The sequence below is a fragment of the Caloenas nicobarica genome, chromosome 2 (genome assembly GCF_036013445.1).
Source record: "Caloenas nicobarica isolate bCalNic1 chromosome 2, bCalNic1.hap1, whole genome shotgun sequence".
NCBI lineage: Eukaryota > Metazoa > Chordata > Aves > Columbiformes > Columbidae > Caloenas > Caloenas nicobarica.
Window position 1 is genome coordinate 111,328,996 of NC_088246.1, and position 18,505 is coordinate 111,347,500.

At 43.2% G+C, this 18,505-nt stretch overlaps 1 protein-coding gene across 1 annotated transcript in view; it reads right to left on the minus strand.

Moving 5' to 3' along the window:
• Nucleotides 1-14,611, minus strand: part of ANKRD12 (ankyrin repeat domain 12) — a 64,711-nt gene extending 50,100 nt beyond the window's left edge. The window contains exon 1 of the mRNA XM_065628925.1: nucleotides 14,373-14,611. The gene's annotated coding sequence lies outside the window, so the exon portion shown is untranslated. The remainder of the gene's footprint in view (nucleotides 1-14,372) is intronic.
• Between the last annotated feature and the right edge of the window lie 3,894 nt (nucleotides 14,612-18,505).

Here is an 18,505-nt window from a genome sequence, read left to right on the forward strand (position 1 = left end):
TACAGTGTCCAGTAACAAAAACCAGCTTGAAATGGAACAAGAGATTATTTGGGATATTTTGGTTAGGAGTTGGGATGTGCTAAGAGGCACAAAGACCAGGAGTTTGGGATTGTGGGGAAGGAGACCTTTCAGGTATGTGTATGCAAAGGTACAACATGCAGTAAGAGGCTAAGGAAGTCCAGCAGCATAGAGCTGGGCTTTTCTGGCTTAGCAACTTAAACACCTAATGTATGAAAAGAACAGCTGTATTTTCACCTGATATTTCCCATGTAGAAGCATGCCTAATGAGAAGCAAAGCTTCAGATTACCTATGTAACAGAATATGTCTGTGATGAGCAAACAGCAGAGTGAGAAACTTGATAAGAGAGATAAGAAGAGACCCTGCTTGGGAGGAAAGCACAGGAGTCTCCACGATCAACATACAACAATTTTTTTTCCTGAGAACATGGAACACAAATCAAAATTCTTAGGTCTTGCCATTCCTGTAGCCCTGTAAAAAAAACACAAGCGTTGCATCTCCTTTTAGTTTTAACGGAGAATGACAAGCTTACTGCTGTGGTCAGCTTTCCATTAACTCCTTCCATAGACATACTTGTAGAACTGAAGTCTTAAACACTGCTGATGTCCCGTGAGAATGTCAAAACGAAGGTAAAGGATGGGACATTGCCCAGGGCATGTAACATATTTGCCACTAAGAGAAGAGCTGGACTAAGGATTCCTATACCCTTCTGAGCTGAAAGAAGTGATATATGGTTCAGTGTTTCAAACCCAGCAAGCTCCATCAGACTTACTGTAAGTGGACTTCACATCAAAACCAATAAATACAGCTAGCAGGAGGCAGATGCTGTACCAAACACCTTCTGAGCAGTATTGGGCGTACTCTGCAATGGATAAAGAACTGGCTGCAGGGCCAGGCCCAAAGAGTTGTGGTGAATGGAGCCAAATCCAGTTGGTCATGAGTGGTGTTCCCCGGGGCTCAGCACTGGGGCCAGTTCTGTTTAATCTCTTTATCAATGATCTGGATGAGGGGATTGAGTGCACCCTCAGTAAGTTTGCAGGTGACACCAAGTTGTGTGGGAGTGTTGATCTGCTGGAGGGTAGGAAGGCCACACAGAGAGATCTGGACCAGCTGGATCATTGGGCTGAGGCCAATTGGATAAGGTTTAACAAGACCAAGTGCTGGGTCCTGCACCTGGGTCAAAACAACCCCAGGCAGCGCTTCAGGCTCGGGGAAGAGTGGCTGGAAAGCTGCCTGGCAGAAAAAGATCTGGGGGTGTTGATTGGCAGCCAGCTGAACATGAACCAGCAGTGTGCGCAGGTGGCCAAAAGGCCAACAGCATCCTGGCTTATATCAGGAATAGTGTGGCCAGCAGGACTAGGGAAGCAATTGTGCCACCGTACTTGGCACTGGTGAGGCCCCACCTTGAATCCTGTGTTCAGTTTTGGGCCCCTCATCATAAGGAGGACACTGAAGTACTACAGAGTGCAGAGGAGGGTGACAAAGCTGGTGAGGGGCCTGAAGCACAACTCTTACGAAGAGCAGTTATGGGAACTGGGGCTGTTTAGCCTGGACAAAAGGAGCCACAAACCCCCCCCCCCAACAACAACAACAACTCACACACACAAAAACCACAACACTTCCCCCCAAACATTTGGCAACCAAAAGTGCTGCTGGAGTCTAGCAGCCTAGCCTGTGTATTACTGCTAAGTAGGATTACTGAGCAACGCAACTTCCAAGTTGCTAAAGTCAAAGCTGAGTAGGTATGCAGTCTATATAGTACGACCTTTTTTCCAAAAGCTGATAACACATTAGACATATGCAGCTACAATGGACTAAACATACACTGAAGTACATCCCTACTGGCAAGCCTCCCTCCTGCTGCAGGCCAGAAGCATACTGTCCTTTACAAGCTGAAAGGAAAACATATTTTGGATAAAAAAAGACTAAATAAGAAGCTATTTGCATATGTTATACTATTCAAGACTAAATTTGTTACCATCACCGCTTCCTGTATGTGGTGTACACTAAAATACCACCAAGTACAATGAACAGAACAATTTACCAGGCACTTTTTGCCCTGCACTCCATGGTGTCTCATTTTACTTGCAATTCAGTTCTCTAGCAGTAACCAGCAAACAAATTACAAAATACTAATGGCTTTAGGTAGCACACCAATTTAGTATGTTGGTGAGAACAATGCCTGAATGATCCATGCAGTGCCTTTACAGATGAAAGGTGACAAGAACATTTTTATTTCCAAAATATTCACAAGCTCTTTTTACACAAGACTGTGACAGTTCAGCCCATGCAGATTCCAGGGTCACAGTTATGACGAACAAACTAAGCTCTAACACAGTCTCAAATTAACGGTGCCTAAGGCAACAGTCTGTTGCAGTATTAAGTGCAAATGCAGTACCCAGAATGGACATGACTCACAAACTTGGCAGATTTTACAGCACTTGATAAAATATGACAAAACAGGAATTCTTTTTATTACAATTTTCCTTCAAGATTTGCACAATACTTGAGATGACTTTGTGGCTAGAACATGCAACGCTGAGATCAGTTCTACTCCTTTCTTTGCTATACCTATTGTGCAACCTCAGAAAAAATGACTTACCCCTTCCCTGCAGCCATTCTCCCTACCAGATTTTAGATGATACACTAAAAAAAAAATCAAAGAAAATAAAACACCAGCCTAACATAAACACACCTTTCAGAAATATATGCCATGAGATAATCTGAGTATGTGTATTTCAGAGACTCCTCAGATCCTAGCCAATATATGGATTGGACTACTAGACTCACTGTCCTATCAGAGAGTATTTCTACATTTTAATTTTAAATGTTTAGATACTTGAGATCCAAACATAAGGATTGCACAAGTCTTTCTGTAATAAGAAAAAAATAAGATATTTGAACCCCATTTTATAAAGGTGCCCTTGAACAGTGAAATAGGAATAGGCAGTGACTACTCATAATCTCCAGAACAGCTTTTAATATACTCTGAAGCACCTACTCATCACATGCCAGACTGCACTACGCAGGACCAGGATGAAGTCCCTAAAAAACAGCCGACACTCCGGCAGCAAGAGATTTTCCAATACTTCAGCTGGAACTCACCACTACTTCCTACCAAAATAAAGAACATACCTCATAGTCTAGGAATTTCTACTAGGAAGAGCAAAAAATGAGAGGACATACAACTCTTTCCTATGCAGAAAATAAATGAGACTTTTTGCAGGGGTTTTGTTGCACCTGCCTATACAGGGCCTTTGGCTCCTACCCAGAGCACCTTTAAATCCATATTTTAAGAACCTGTGTTTACCTGTGCTTGGTTTCAAGTGTCAACTTGCACAGATTTCACAATACCCTTCAATTTATTTTCCATGCCAATAGTAGCACCTAGACTTGTCAACTTCTAAGAAATATACTCTATTAAAGAACATGATCGAATCTGTAGTTTTCTGACTGAGTTTTAATAAGGCTTCACTCCCACCTCCACTTAAAAAAAACCCCCACCAACTAAACACAAGCTTACTAAAGAACACAAGAACTTCATTGAACACAGAATTAAAGAATAGTTGAGGTTAAAGGATATCTTGAGGTCATCTAAGTCGCTCAGTTATCTAGTCAGTCAGACATTTTCAGCTGTCGTTGTACCTTACATAAATCAGGTTGAGTTTGTTACTTGAGCAGGAAAAAAAAAGGTAAAAGAAACCATGGAAAACACAAACCCTCCTTAACCTTCCTATTCTTGACTAACTGTAGGCACCTATACATCATGCAGTGGTATTTTACAAGGAGCACACTGTAGAGTAAGAAAAAACTTTGGCCCAAAATTTAATTTACAAAATCTTATTCACTGATTGAAAATATCACACCCCAATATGCCTTTGAGATTTGTTGCACAGATTGACTTGAATTTTAAAGGTACTACTGGTTTATAAATAAGATCATGCTTCAATAACAGCTGTATCTGAGCAAGACATGGGTCCTCTTTCACATCACAGTCCATCATAAGAAATACAGTTGCACTACTTTCTGCAATGTTTTCTTGCAAATACACTTACCATAAATGTCAACCAAGTAAGGTCTGAAACTCTTATTGGAGTAGCATTGGACATCTCTCACCTCACACACTTCTGACTAAAACTTCAAAATCTACCTGTCAGAGTGAAACCAACACACTGGCACTGATTTGCTTCTGAAAGTAAAAACAAAACAACACAAAACCAACCCTAAAAATCTGATTTGCTATCTTAAACTCTTTTTAAAAATTTATTTATACTTCCTTGGACATGATCAAACAATATATTCATTTCCTGAACATTCCTTTTAAGCTAGTTTAGTCCTTAATGCTCCTGTTGAAATGTTTAAGTAGCACGCAAGGCAAAAAGTGGACTTCACTTTCTTCGATCACTCTTACTACTGGCAAAGGCAAATTCTCATAGGAATTGAAGAAACTTGCTTCTGCGTGAAAAATTTTTGACAACCTGGTGAAGGTGAGGAACCACTAACCAGAAACATACCTAAGTGGTTTCACTTGCTTCCAGATAAAGCGAATCCATTTGTCACTCATACCACAATCCACTGCTATTTCAGCTTGCCTTGATTTCTACCTTCCTAAAGAGAAGGAAATACCTACAACACTTTTTTTTTTCTTTAACTTTTAAAAAACATCCTAAATAAAAAGGAGGACCTATCCTGGACAATACCATAGAACTTGGAGGTGATGGAGTCACCATCCCTGGAGGTGTTTAAGAGGCGTTTAGACAAGGCTCTTAGCAACATGGTTTAGTGCTAGACAGGTTGGGTTATGGTTGGACTTGATGATCCTGAGGGTCTCCCAACTGAAATGATTACGTGATTCTAACTTAATACCCATAAGTCAAAACTGGGAACAATAAAAAGGTTAGGCTCCCCCTCCTTTCACAGACATTAATTTATTTTCACAATATTGCTGGAAGATCAGAACGCATTATTTCTTTCACTTTACAGATGACAACTTAAGTTCACAGAAATAATGAAGCTGGGAGTTTGACCAATTCACCATACCCATAGCACATTACAGATTTTATTTTTCAGATTATTTCACATTACACAGTACTTTATACTTGGTTAGACCATAGCTACTAGTAACTTCAGCTTCAATTTCTGCAAGCAACTTCTCTTCCCTACCACTGCCAAAGGAAAAAGGTAAAACAGTTTCAAAGCAGTTACCTACAAGTGAGGAAAACACCTAGCAAATGCTCATAAAAAGCCTGTATCTTACACACATTCCAAAACAGACTTAAAACTGGTAATTTTCAGGGTCAGTATTCAACTTTCTTTAACATGGGATCCTCTTTTCCCTTCCTGCAACTTCCTCCTACATTAGAGAACTTATTCCAACTGCTGCAATAGGACTCCTCTTGGAGCACTATGCTGGACTGCACAAGTGCAGTTTATACCCAGAGATCCATCTGGTTCATTATTTAAAGTGGACTCCCAACCAAATCCCATCAACTCATGATCCCATTCTGCTATCTGCAGAAAGGCAAACGAGCACTGCTACTCGAAGATACGGCAGACAGCATTTCTGACACAGCAAAACATAAAGGTTAGTGACACTGTTGTGTACAGCAAGAAGCACTTGTTTCACTTCTTTTGCAACACACTCTCATTTCCTTCCTTTACTTTCTCTAAAATTTCCAGTCTCTAATAGATTCCGAGATCCTCCCACTGCAAATGTCACTCCGCGCATCAAGATAATGAAAAAAATCAAAGTGGTTTGTTGGTATCACACGCCTAAACTCATATGGAATTAATTAGTGTTTATCTCTTGCCAAGGCACTGAAAAAAAATAATAAAAACTAACATTTTGTCAAAATATCCCTGCAGGTACTATGCCAAACGATCTACTCTGGCTTGGCATATAGGAGCTAAAAATTATTCACAGAATACGCCACAGGAAAAGAAACAAAAGGATCCCAGCTACCTATAAATGACCTTTAATGTTCTTCCAGATAGATAACTGAACATGGCAGTACTGAAGAAAATTAGTGTGCTAGGCTCTACTTAAACACCACACAGTAGTATACTAAATTAATTGAAGTCCAAGCATCCAAAAAGGTGTCATTTTTAAAGGACAGGACACTCTCAATCAGATTCATGGTTCCCAAACTTGGGTAAACCCATCTGCACGAAGCCACATCCAAAAGAAGACACCAAGAGACTGCCTCCAAAGATCCTCTGAGAAAAGGTATGAAACAAAAGAAGTAGAGAGGGGATGAATTATTTCCCAGTTGACTCCTGAATATCTCCTAGGACACTGAACTCTTTCCTGACTAAAAACCCCAACCAAACAAATAAATATATGCTATGGGAATCAATTTGCTTACGTAATGTTCTTTAGGATGGAAAACAATGTCGACAAACATGGCCTCGACTGACAGGGTGGCACAACCCTGAAAACAGGCAAGTGGGGAAGATGGTGCTTTGCAACAAGGATCCTAAAAGATCAAACAGCTGAAATGGGAAAGCACTGAATGAGAAGGTACCTGAAGGGAAAAAAAAGATCAAATACTATGATTTCTTTGCTTTTATTTTTGAATATAAATAGTTTTCACAAGTCTGACATCCTGGATGTTAGTTGTTTAGTAAAATAATCACACAGGGCCAAGGAACTGTCTTTACAATAGGCACCCTCTGATTCACACCTCAATCATACAGATATTTACATTCAGGATAAACTTTCAGAACAGAAGTCCTAAGAGCTTAAGATTATAGAATTATCCATTATTTCAGAGAAGTCTTTGAACGTCTGTGGGCTTTCTTAAGAGTGAAGCATGAGGACTGGATACAAATGTTACAAATGAACTTGCAAAACCAGAGTCTTAATAATCAATAATTTTCATAACAGGATTGGAAAAATGCTAGATTTCTAGAAAAGCATAAATCAGTAGGACATTTGGTATCACAATGGCAACCCAGAATCTTCATTGATAAGTCAGTATTATCTTGCAAAATAGGCAGACCATTCCATCAACACTATCTATTTTCTCATAATTTCCTCTTAATATCTAAAAAAAAGTGCTGCATTCAAGGTATTTAAATTAATATTTTATGACAAAACTGATTTTAAATTAAACAGTTTAAATTACCAAAGCTAAAAGTTTGTGGAACTTGCATAACATAAACCAGGTGACATTTTTATCAGAGAACAGTTAGGAATTGTTTAAAAGCAGAAAATCATCCCTGATTCCAAGAGACTCAAGTTGAAGCTTCTTTTTATGCCTATAGATACACATTCCCTGCCCCAAATTAGGTGGGACAAGATGTAAGAAACAAACCTTTAAGAATAGCAACAAACAGAAACAAACAAAAAAGGCACCAAAATGGCGAGAAACCTGCCTTCCAGTAATCAGACATGGTCCTCCATTCCGGTGTGGCAGGAATGGCTCCCATGCAGTGACAAGGGGCATCATTGCTTCTGAACCACATGTACTATTTGTACAGCTTTCCTCCATGCAGGCCAGCAAGGAACTGCAACTGGTGCCAGAATTCAAGATGAACCTGCAGGATGTTTGTCAGTATCGTCTTATTCTCAAGTGCATTTCTATACTCTCAGATTAACCCTTTGTCTTTTCACGGAAGATACCAGCACGATTGTTTTTACATAAGGCTGGCTGTTCCGCAAGGAAGCACTGAAAAGCAACAAACAGAATGATGCGGGTACAAATACAACTGGTTGAATAAATAATTGTTTTTCTCCTTGAAAGGAATTCTTAAAGATCAAAACTGTTATTAAGTTTCTTTTCAGATGTTATCAATATTAAAATGACAATTCCTGAAGAAATGCTCTTATTAATATTCATGCTTTAGCTAGTTTTCGTATTTCTCCTTCAGCAACAGAAAATAACTTTGTTTCACTTTCAGTTTCTCACTCTCAAGCTTACTCTGAGTTGAGGCACTGGAAGAGTCTTTCTTCAACTAAGTTCTACTACAAACAACATAGGGAAGACATAGATGTATTTGTCTTTTCTGCCTTAAAAAATGTCAGAACTACATTTTTAATAAGCAAAATGAGGTGCAAAGAAGTCTTATTTATGCAGTCAGTCATTTAAATTAAAAAAAAAAAGGACTTCATTAAGAATCTGTACGGCAGAACTTAGTAGAATGCACCACAGCTTTACAAGACTACCACACACAGGCAGTAAAAGAAGAATGCATCTTTTGACTATTAAAAATGAAATTAGTCAGGAAAAACACACTACCTACAACAGATGAAAAAAATTCTATTCCACATTTGAAATAAGAAGTTCGACAGTTTGACAACTTATCAAATCTTCAGCAACAGATTCAGCAATGAATCCCAACAGACTAACTAAAGCTAGAACTTAACATTTTACTCACACTATTGGGGTGAATTCCACGTTCAACTGGTCATGACTATAAGCAACCTCCTCTGAGCAGGGGGTGGACTAGATGACCTCCAGAGGTGCTTTCTGATCTCAACTAGTTTATGATTCTGTTCCATGAATTAGAAATGCAGATGTTCTTTACCTCACGCAGCATGTCTACTGGCAGTTCTCACCTCCTGCTGATACATTCAGCATATGAAAAGGTTTAAGTCTTCTAAATTCTCCAGCAACTTATGCTATGTAGTCAGGGTAGGACTCATTCCAAAGACACAGGTGGCTAGAAGAACCTGTGTAGCTTGTAAGTACTGATGTCATACTCAAGTTAAATCATATCGTTCAGACAGCTGTGTAGAATACAAAGATCATATTCCTACTGAGGGATGTACCTAGCTGTCAAAGTAAACACTTACATGAAAAACAACCTCACCTCTCTACTCTGAGAATCATACGTAAGTTTCCAGAGTGCCTGAAGGGATCTCCCTTTATTCTGGATAGCCTCAAAATAAAGGAAGTTCTTGATCGTATAAAGAGGAAACCTATTCTAGGAAAGAAAAGAGCCATGCTTGCCCAAGAACTCTGTCTCTTAGGAGTCAAAGATACTTATTGCAAAATCCATTAGTCCTCCCTTTTAATCTGAAAGTCTAAAAACTTGTACGTTCACAGGTGCTTCCTCTTAAGTCTTTTTTAGGATGAGCTATGGGTTCAAAGGAAGCACCTGCACAGACATTTAGCATACTATGACACTCTCTTTAAGCTAAACGGAGAAATGGCGTTGTAAACTTCAGTTTTGATCTACTGGTATTCCTTAAATATGTAAGTAGATCTTCGTCAACTAAGAAAGACTATTCCATTTCACAGTGCCTACCAAAGAAAACCTTAAGAGTCTTTCTATCAGCACTTTGCCAAACTTCAGATAAGCAAGCCTACTGCCAATTAAGTTTAAATTCCTTCTATAGGAATCTACATCCCATCTGGAAACCTCCTAAAGATTTGCAAGACAAAAGATTTCAAATCAACTCTATACATTATTAGTAGAACCTCAGTAATTTCTATTTAAATCTTCATAAGCTAATGACAATTTGCAAACCTAAAAACAAGAAAACCCACAACTTATCTGCAGCACTGCCAGAAGGAACATAACCTAAAAACACATGAAGGCCCTTCACAGGCTAAAAGCAGAAGAACTGTCAACACCTACTCACAGTTCTTCAACTTTAGCAGGATTCAGCACGGGTAAAACAGTGTGCTTGAGTGCTACCGTTCGTAAGACCTAAAGCAGCAGATGCAGGGGAAAAAGCGAGCTTCTGAGTAGGCTTACTTACAGGTCCCCACTTGGATAAGAGAGGTTTTTTTGTCCTGGCAAAATTGTGAAGACATGCTAAATATTCAATGGTCTTTATTGCCACCTCTTGGCCATCACCACATATCACAAAAGTAACAGAACAAAATCATATGCCAGTTCCTTTACAGAAATAATTTCTCTTTGGGGGAAAAGAGATAGTGAGGGAACAGATGGAGTAGAAACAGAGAAAAGAGAATAGCCAGAATACTATTTGCATACAAGTATAACTATTTAGAGTTGTAAAACTACAGTGAGTACCGCAATTAACCTTCATCAATGTTTTACTATGTCATCTAGAGAACTGAAGAGACTGGATAGCAAAGAACCAGTTATTTTCAAGACAAAAGACAATGGTTTTTTATTTATTTTTAAAAGGTGGTATGGCTGTCAATACACCTGTCCCTTCTTGAAGTCAGCATATAAATGAATTAGCATTACCCACACTAGAAAGAGAACATCACAAAATGAACTTTCCATTTTCTTTTTATCATTAAGACATCATTAAGAACCCAGATTAGTAGGTTGCTGAACAGCGTAGAGCACCACAGAAGGTTGATTGCTCTCAGTGGTCTTTGTTGCACACAATCTTGAAGGGAACATAAACAGGAGGAAGATATTTCCACAAACTGGCTAAGGAAGCCATCTATCTACCAGAGGTTGAAAGGTCTGAAAAGCCAGACACCTACCAAGGAGGACTAATAGAAAAGCTTTGAAAGAGAAGGGAAACTACAGGAAATGTCTTCACATTACTAAGCTCACTTCTGCCATCATCGAGCAATGGAACTTTCTAAGATTCCTACCACAACAATACTCCTGGAAGTGCAAAGTGTTATTTGGTTTCTGTTGCAATTAATACACTGAAGCTCAGAGAGGGGGAAAAAGTGCTTTCTACCTCCGATTTTTCCAGTCTTACGAACGCAAGACATAAGACAAGAAGAGAGTCATTCCAATACTCTCCATCAGGCTACTGGCAAGTAGAAAGTACATTACAGGAGCAGAGATTATCTCAAGTCATCCTCCTCAGCTTGCATTTTTACTTTTTTGTTTCTAAGTGTGTCTCTAACACTGCTAATGGCTTTTCTTAGCATAAACCAGTGTGCAACCAATCCTTTCATAACACTATCACTACCTAAAGCACTGAGTAGCAGCCATGAAACTGAGGAGAGTTTACTCCTTTGTTGCCTGCTGAAGAAAAACGCAGTAGCAGCAGATACAAGGACACTTTGTCAGATACAGGGAGCTAACCCAAAATAAGCCAATGCAAAGTCATGTTCATACTCTCAAGGGCTTCAAGTCTCTCTCTAAAAAAATATTTAGGTTTTATGCAAGGTGGCAATAAAGGTCTTCGACTGCATAGGAAAGATACAAAGTATGGCTCCATAAGCTTATGGAGGAAATTTCTAAGTCTTCTGTAGGTTCTGCAATAATAATGAACTGGTATGAAAAAATATAAAGATGTTAGCACAGCTCTGACTTCTGTTATTCTGTTAATAAAACTATTCAGTGTGATAACACAAAACGCAAGACAGAGTTTGTGCTAATATTTATTTCATACCATCTGTTGCTAGAGTCTAAGTAGAGTCTAATGATGTAGTTTAAAAATATAGTTTGATTTAGAGACTAAATGACCAATCAACAATTGTACTATTCCATCTGCAATAGAACATAGAAAAGAAGAAACACCAAAAATTCATGCCCAGTCCACTTCTTCATAAGGTAAGATCAAAAAAATGTCAAAAGTAAGTTGTTCTGAGTGTGTATATTAACAGTGTGGTAGCAGGTTAATCATTACCTACTTTGTGATCAATAGTTTTTTCCAATTTTAAAGAGGACCAAATGCACTAGTCTTCTAGACAATTTCATCAGCCAATGATCATCTACACATGGTAAATCAGTTCAACAAACACAATAGGTTTTCTGATATCTGTATGCCCAATATTGAGGTAGAAATTGAAGCTCAGTCATTTCTACATGCCCATATTTCCACTAAAAGGATACCCAGAACTCTTCCATCTTCCTAAGTTAAAGATGCAACAATTTATGGGTTTTGTAGCAATTCAAAAAGACACTTAATATTTCAAAGACTATGACTGATAACTTCCAATTTAGTAAACACAGGTATTCAATTTTCAGTATATGCTTTTGATCCTAAGGTAAGTAGTAACATGGCAGTGCTACGACTAATGCCAAACAAACATTGAAGCCTCATACAAGCACTCAGTCAGTCTGCTTATTAAAAGACCTTTTCCTCAAAGAAGTTACCTATTGTGCAAGCCTGCTGGAAGAAATCATAAATGAACTGACGTTTGTTGCACAGAGGTTGCTTTCTTACACAACATCTGTCCTAAGCTTTGCTGTCTGTAGTATTCAGAGTTCACAAATAATTTTGAATACTCCCTGGGTGGGAGAAGAACACACAAAGAGATGGCAATGGAAAGGCAGAGATCCTTATATCTGAAATATAGAGCTGTCATCTTTGTGAAAGAATCAAAGGCACTTTGATCAACAGCCTGCACCCAGTGATGACTAGAGAAAAGCCGGGAAATCAGGAAGGGGACTCGACATACTTTATACCAAAAAACTGACATGACCACAAGAATGCCACCATAGTCCTTTGGGTGCTGAGAAAAACACTGGCATTCCTTGACATTTTAGCTTACGAGACACATGCAGGCAAACAGAAGTATTAAAGATGGAAAAAAAAAAAAAAAAAGACTTGTCAGTCAATGGGCTTAACATCAGCTTCCCACTGAAGTATTCTGCTATACCTCAATCTCTGCAATTTTATTTGAATAGACAGTTTCTCAAGCTTGCACATAAACTACTGAATTAACCCAAGGTGAGATTAAAGTCCCCATCTGATCAAGTCACAAGGTTAGCTGAGAGTGTGAGTTTCCATCTAAAGAATGAAGAAAAGTGAGTGCCTCTCAACATCTGCACAAGCCTCAAATAATAACAGGTAAAATGCCCTGACATCTCACATCATTTGAAGATCTACTACTGAGGGGACTAATACTTACTGAACTATAACAAAGGACTAGAGTGGAAGAAAGCAAGCAAGCACAGGATGCTCAGCTTTTTGCAGCTGCACAACACCTGTAAGTAGCTCACCACATCCCTACCTAAAGTAACTAAGATGTGAGGACAATCAAGCTGCCATCAACTTGAATACTGAAAAACACCCAAAGTCTTGCTGCTTCAAAACTAGAGTAGATGTACCCCACACCTTCAAAGAATAACATGTCAAAAGCAGTGAATTATATCAATAAATGCTAACAATTTCTTATAGACTTGATGATCTCACCCTTTCCTAGTGTTCCAAGATTAAACAGTTTTTTTCCTGGAACATAAGTACATTTGGACTGTTCCACATCTGTCTGATAGCTTTTTGTTCCTACAAGCATCACAACTTACACACTTGTCTTCATTAAAAGAGCTGCTTTATCCCATAAACTAACTTATAATTCAGAGGCATGAAATTCAGATTTTCCTCCACATCTCATGGCCCACAGAAGAAAGGCGTAAGACACAGCGACAGTGTTCAGGCAATTTCCACAAGACCTCTAGCTGCTAACACTGATATTAAACTACTCATTTTATTTGAAGGTTTAATTTAAAAAGTCCTTTTCTTACCAGCTACCTAGTCTTTAAAAAAAAAAAATTTAAAAAAAGACTGAATATTAGCAATGGTACCTAGAGAGTCAGGCTAAAACTAGCATGAAGAACTGTGCAACTGAGCCTGGCATTCCTTCATTTCTTGTCCTTCCTTTGTTGCCTGGTGTCACCTGTGCTGTGCGAGTTCCTGTGCTCCACCTCAGCGGCGGCTGCTTGCGCTGCCAGACCAGGCAGCCGAACGCGCTATTCTGCAAAACCACCGAGCACCCTTCAGCATGGAACGGAAGGCGCCGCAAACGCCTCACCCGCTCGCCCGGGCTCTCGATCTGACGAGGGCAACCTACCCCGCCGGGGCGGCACGGCCGGAATCGGTGGAGCAATTCCCCAGCCGCCGAAATTCCCGAAACGGAGGCGGGGCGGGTGTGTGTGCGTGTGTCTGCATGTGTGCGTGTGTATGCATGTGTGTGCGTGTGTGTGTACACCGCCATGCCGCGTTCAGCACCCGCGCCCCGGCCGCCCGGGCGGCCCCCGCCGCCCCCTCCCTCCCCAGGGCCCCGGCCGTGCCCCCGGCGGGAACCACCGCCCCGGTCGCTGTCCCCCGGCCGCAAGCGGGTCCCCCGCTGGACGGCGGGGTAGGGGCTGGGCTCGGCGGGCGAGAGGCGCGGCCGCCAGACGGTGACAGCGGCGGCCATGGTTCCCGCCGCGGCGCTGACAGGCTGACAGCGGAGAGCCGCTGCCCGCCGCCGCCGTGCCCCCCGCGCAGGGCAGCGCGGGGACAGCCCGGCCGCCCCGCCGGGCTCTGCGAGGAAGGCGCGGTGCCCGCTGCCCGGGAGGGCAGGGCAGCGGTTACACCCCCCGAGGCGGGAACCCGGTGAGGGCTCCCCGGACGCCCCGCTGCCCGCCGCTCCGAGGCAGGGGGCGGCACCCCGCGGCCACCGCGGCGGCGAGTGGGACCGCGGGTCCCCGCTGCGTACCGGGAAGGGGTGGGGAGGTGCGCTCCGGTCCTTACCTTCTCCCGGGAGCTGGCGGCGGGACGCGTCCTCCTCCTCCCGCCGCTTCCCTCCTCCTCTGTCTGTGGTGGCGCGGCCGCGGGGATCCTACCGGGGAGCGGGTGCCGCCCGCCGCCACCGGCGGCGCCGAGGGGGGTCGGGCTCGGGCTCAGCCCCGGCTGCGGCCGCTGTGGCTGTCGGGTTTGAAAACACCCCTCCCCCGCCCGCTCGCTCTCCCTCCCTCTCACCCTGCGCCGCCGCTCCCCTCCCCCTTCCGCCACCCCCCCTTCCCCAACGTCGCTGCTGGAGTAGAGCTGCGCGGAGCTCCCATTGGCCGCGCCCCGCCCACGTGGCCCCACACAGGGCACGGGACGCGGGCGGGCAGGCGCTGCCGGGAACGTTTCAGCGTTCGGGCGGCGGTTGGGGAGGGAAAGGCGCGGGGCGGGGGGGGCGGCAGCGTCACTGCCCTGCTCCGTTCACCGGCCCGAGGCAGAAGGGCACGGACGCCCCTTCCTCAGGCGGGCTCCTGCGCCTGCGCCCGCAGGGGACGGGGAATAACGGGCTCGCAGGGCGCCAGGGGCGGAAGGAGGGGGGGGAGGGGCGGAAGGAGGGGGGGGGGGGGCGGCGGCGTGAGGGTGGTGACGGGAGGGCGCGAGCAGTGCGCACGCGCCGGGACGGCGGCGCTCTTGGCCGCGGCCGCTGGAACCTTCTGGAAATGGCGGTGGCCCGGCTGACAGCCCGGTTGGTCTGCGAGGCAGGGACAGGGCGAACGGACGAGAGCCTTCGAGCCTCCGCGGGACGCGAACCACTTAGAGCCACCGGCGCAACGCTTCCCAGCTCCTGCCGCCGCGCCCGTGGCGGCCGCTCCCTCCAGCGGGGAGGGGTTTTCCGGTGGCGATGGCGCAGTGAGTTTTAACCACCCGCGCAGTGCGCGTGCGCGGCGGGCGCAGCCCGGTGGTGGCCGCGCATCCCAATGAGGCGGGTGCGGCGGGGAACGCGAGCCGGCGGCCACGGAGGGGCCGTCTTGTTAGCTTCTGAGTACGCCCCCGCAGAGGGGCTGAGAGGAGCGCTGCGTACCGGCAGGCTGCAATTGAAAGGGCCTGTAGCTTCTGGGAGAAGCCCCTGGACGCAGGTGCGTGTGGCGCGGTGCCGGAGAGCCCGGGTGGGGCCTTTAGGGCACCCGCGTAGAGCGGCTGTGGGAGGCCGAGCCCGCCGCTCCCGCTGGCCTGGTCATGGCTTTCTGCCGCGCCTGGCTTAGGCAGCATTCCCGTCCGCACCCTCCCTCCTGGTGCATCACATCCCGGCGGGTGCAGGCAAAGAGCTGCAGGACCTTGGGGGCGGAGGGGGTATGCGGCCCCCCCTGCCTCGCAGGCGGGCACAGCCTGCCGTTTGGAGCTTGAGCCGGCTTCCGCTTTTCAAAACAAAAGCCCTAGTGTTTTGTGGGGGGTGTCTTGCTTGTGGCAATAAACCATATGTCACATAAGTGCATCAAAAGGGGTTACAGGAGTAGACTGACATTGGTTCTAGTTGCAACCTTAAAAAAAGAGGTCATTCACCTGGACTTCTGAAAGGTTTTGTGTCTGGTTATTAAAATAATACTATATGGTAAGACACAAAGAATCTGTGTGGGTCTGTACTCGTGGGTTCTCAATACTCTCCAGATTGCTTCTGGAAGGTGCTGAAGATAGGTGGGCTGTCAAGTGTAGTATTTTGAGAAGGCAGCTAAACAAAGCCTATCCATTTGATGTAGTCTTAATTGCCATGCTCAGTCTGCTACTGACTTACTTTCATCTGTTATTGTGTAGAAATCACAAATTCCTTAATATTTACTATGCAAGTGAGAAATACGAATTTTTCAGAATTGAAAGATTGCTTTGATAAAGGCCATCTGTTGTGTGGATTTCTCCTATATTCTGATCTCCACCCATCATGTTCCAGCATGGGTAGAGAATGGCATTGCAAATCTCAAGTACTCCCATGCTGCAACAGCTTACTGTTTAGGCAGACTTCTTTCATTTGTTTTCAAAATCTTACTGTACAAATGCTGGTACAGATCATTTGCATTGTAAAGCAACTATCTTAATTTTAATTTGATTCTGTTAGCATACCTTCAGTGTACTGTCAGCTGGCCAGAAGCAGGGATGGCAGCACCCCAACCACGTAACAAAGGGAGTTGCATTCACTTCCTGTTCTTTTGTGTCAGGTTGATTACAGAGCCCATCACTTGAGGTGGCAAGCAGATTGAAGAGTAGACAGGCTCCTGACTGCCAGCATAAGTGGAGCAAGAACTGTTTCCCAAGGCAGAATGTTTTTTTCCTCTCACAGTACTATACAGGAAAGATACTGATGATTCACCTGAAAAAATGACAGGCTACAGGTGTCGTACAGCAGTGCCATACAGCATTCTGATCCTTGTGCATTGGCACCAGTAGTGTGCTGTTCCAGGATTTCTCTGTGTGTTGGTAGGTGTTCACAACCAGCAGCTGAGATGATGGGGAAAGAGCCTCATGAGCAATATCTTCTGCACCAGATATTAAGATTTGATAATTATCTATCAGTAACTAAAAAATACGCTTCCTACAGCCTTTAGGAACTTGTGTTTGCACTGATAAAAAGCCTCAGTCAATTACTAATTGCGACCCCAACATTAGTTACTTCTCATTGTCTCCAGAAGCCGTTCCCTTTTACGTACAGCACAGCTGCAAAATGCCTTTGTATCTGCAGTACTTCCCTTCAGCTGCCCTCCGTAGTGATACATCTTGTGTTATTGGCTGTGTGAACTACTGGTTTTAAGACAAATGTGCACAGCATGTTGGAACTGTGTTATTGATGAATTCAATCTAATAACAATGATTGGAAAATCTCTGACTACAGTACAAAAATCTAAAAGAATTTTATCCTAAGAAGCTGCAAAATCTCACACTGGTGAAAGCACACACACTAAAGTCAGGTAGGTAATTGGCAGGTCAGCCAGTGAGCCCAGCTAACAAACTGCACTGGTGGAACTGGATTTCATTGCCTCTTCTTATTTAATGACAGGAGTGGATCCTCCTGGAAACTATGCTAAGGTGCATAGAAAATAAGGAGATGGTTGGTGATAGCCAACATGGCCTCACTAAAGGCAAATCCTGTTTGACAAATTTGGTGGCCTGCTCTGGTGGGGGTTACAGTGTTGGTGGATAAGGGAAGAGCAACTGATAATCTACCTGGACTTGTACAAAGCATCTGATGCTGTCCTGCACAATATCCTTGTCTCTAAATTGGAGAGACATGGAGTTGGTGGATGGACCACTCGGTGGATAAGGAGTTGGCTGGATGGTCACACTCAGAGATGCAAAGAACCACCACCACCCACTGTCTTAGAATGCAGTGGATTCTTTGTGTGTCCTCTGCTTCCATGTTCTGAATCTCATTTCCCTGGACTGTTCCTGTTAAAATCTTCTCTAGGTAGTCTTTTTTTTCCCTTCCCAGTTAAAGGGTGTTCTTTTACTTTTTTTTTTCCTTCCACTTTTACATTTGGAGAATATAGCATGTGAATTCTTGCATTTTTCCCTCCTTCAAGAAGAAAGGCAAACAAGACCACTGAAAACACAGATTCAGTTACGTTAGTGCTGCATTGCCAGTTTAAGGAGTAGTTAACTGCTAATCTGTGTAGTAGTAGTAAACTCATTTTTCATTTAACTCACCATACAGTACTCTTACAGTCCAACATATTAACTAGTAGCTTGAAACTGCAGAATTGTTTAATTGTTTGACAGATTAGAGTCAGCTGCCCAGAATTACTATTAGTAACCCTCTCCTACTGAGGATTGAGAATAATGGAAATTATGTCCTTTTAATATTTGTTACCTAAAATATTCAATATTAGCAGTAAAAGCATAGGGTATTACCTGCAGCTATTCAAGAACAGAAAAGAGGACTTGGATATATTAATTCTTACACTATTGTAGAACTCTTCCATAATGATCACCTTGTTAATCCTCTTTACAATCCTACATAAGTTATCACTGTGGAAATAATTTTGTATTATTATATACATGTAACAAATATTGCAGAATCTGTATTTCTAGTTGAGATGTTTAAAATCAGAAATGTTCAAATTTCAACAAACCCGAAAAAACACAATATGTGCATTTTTATCTTGGAAAAATGA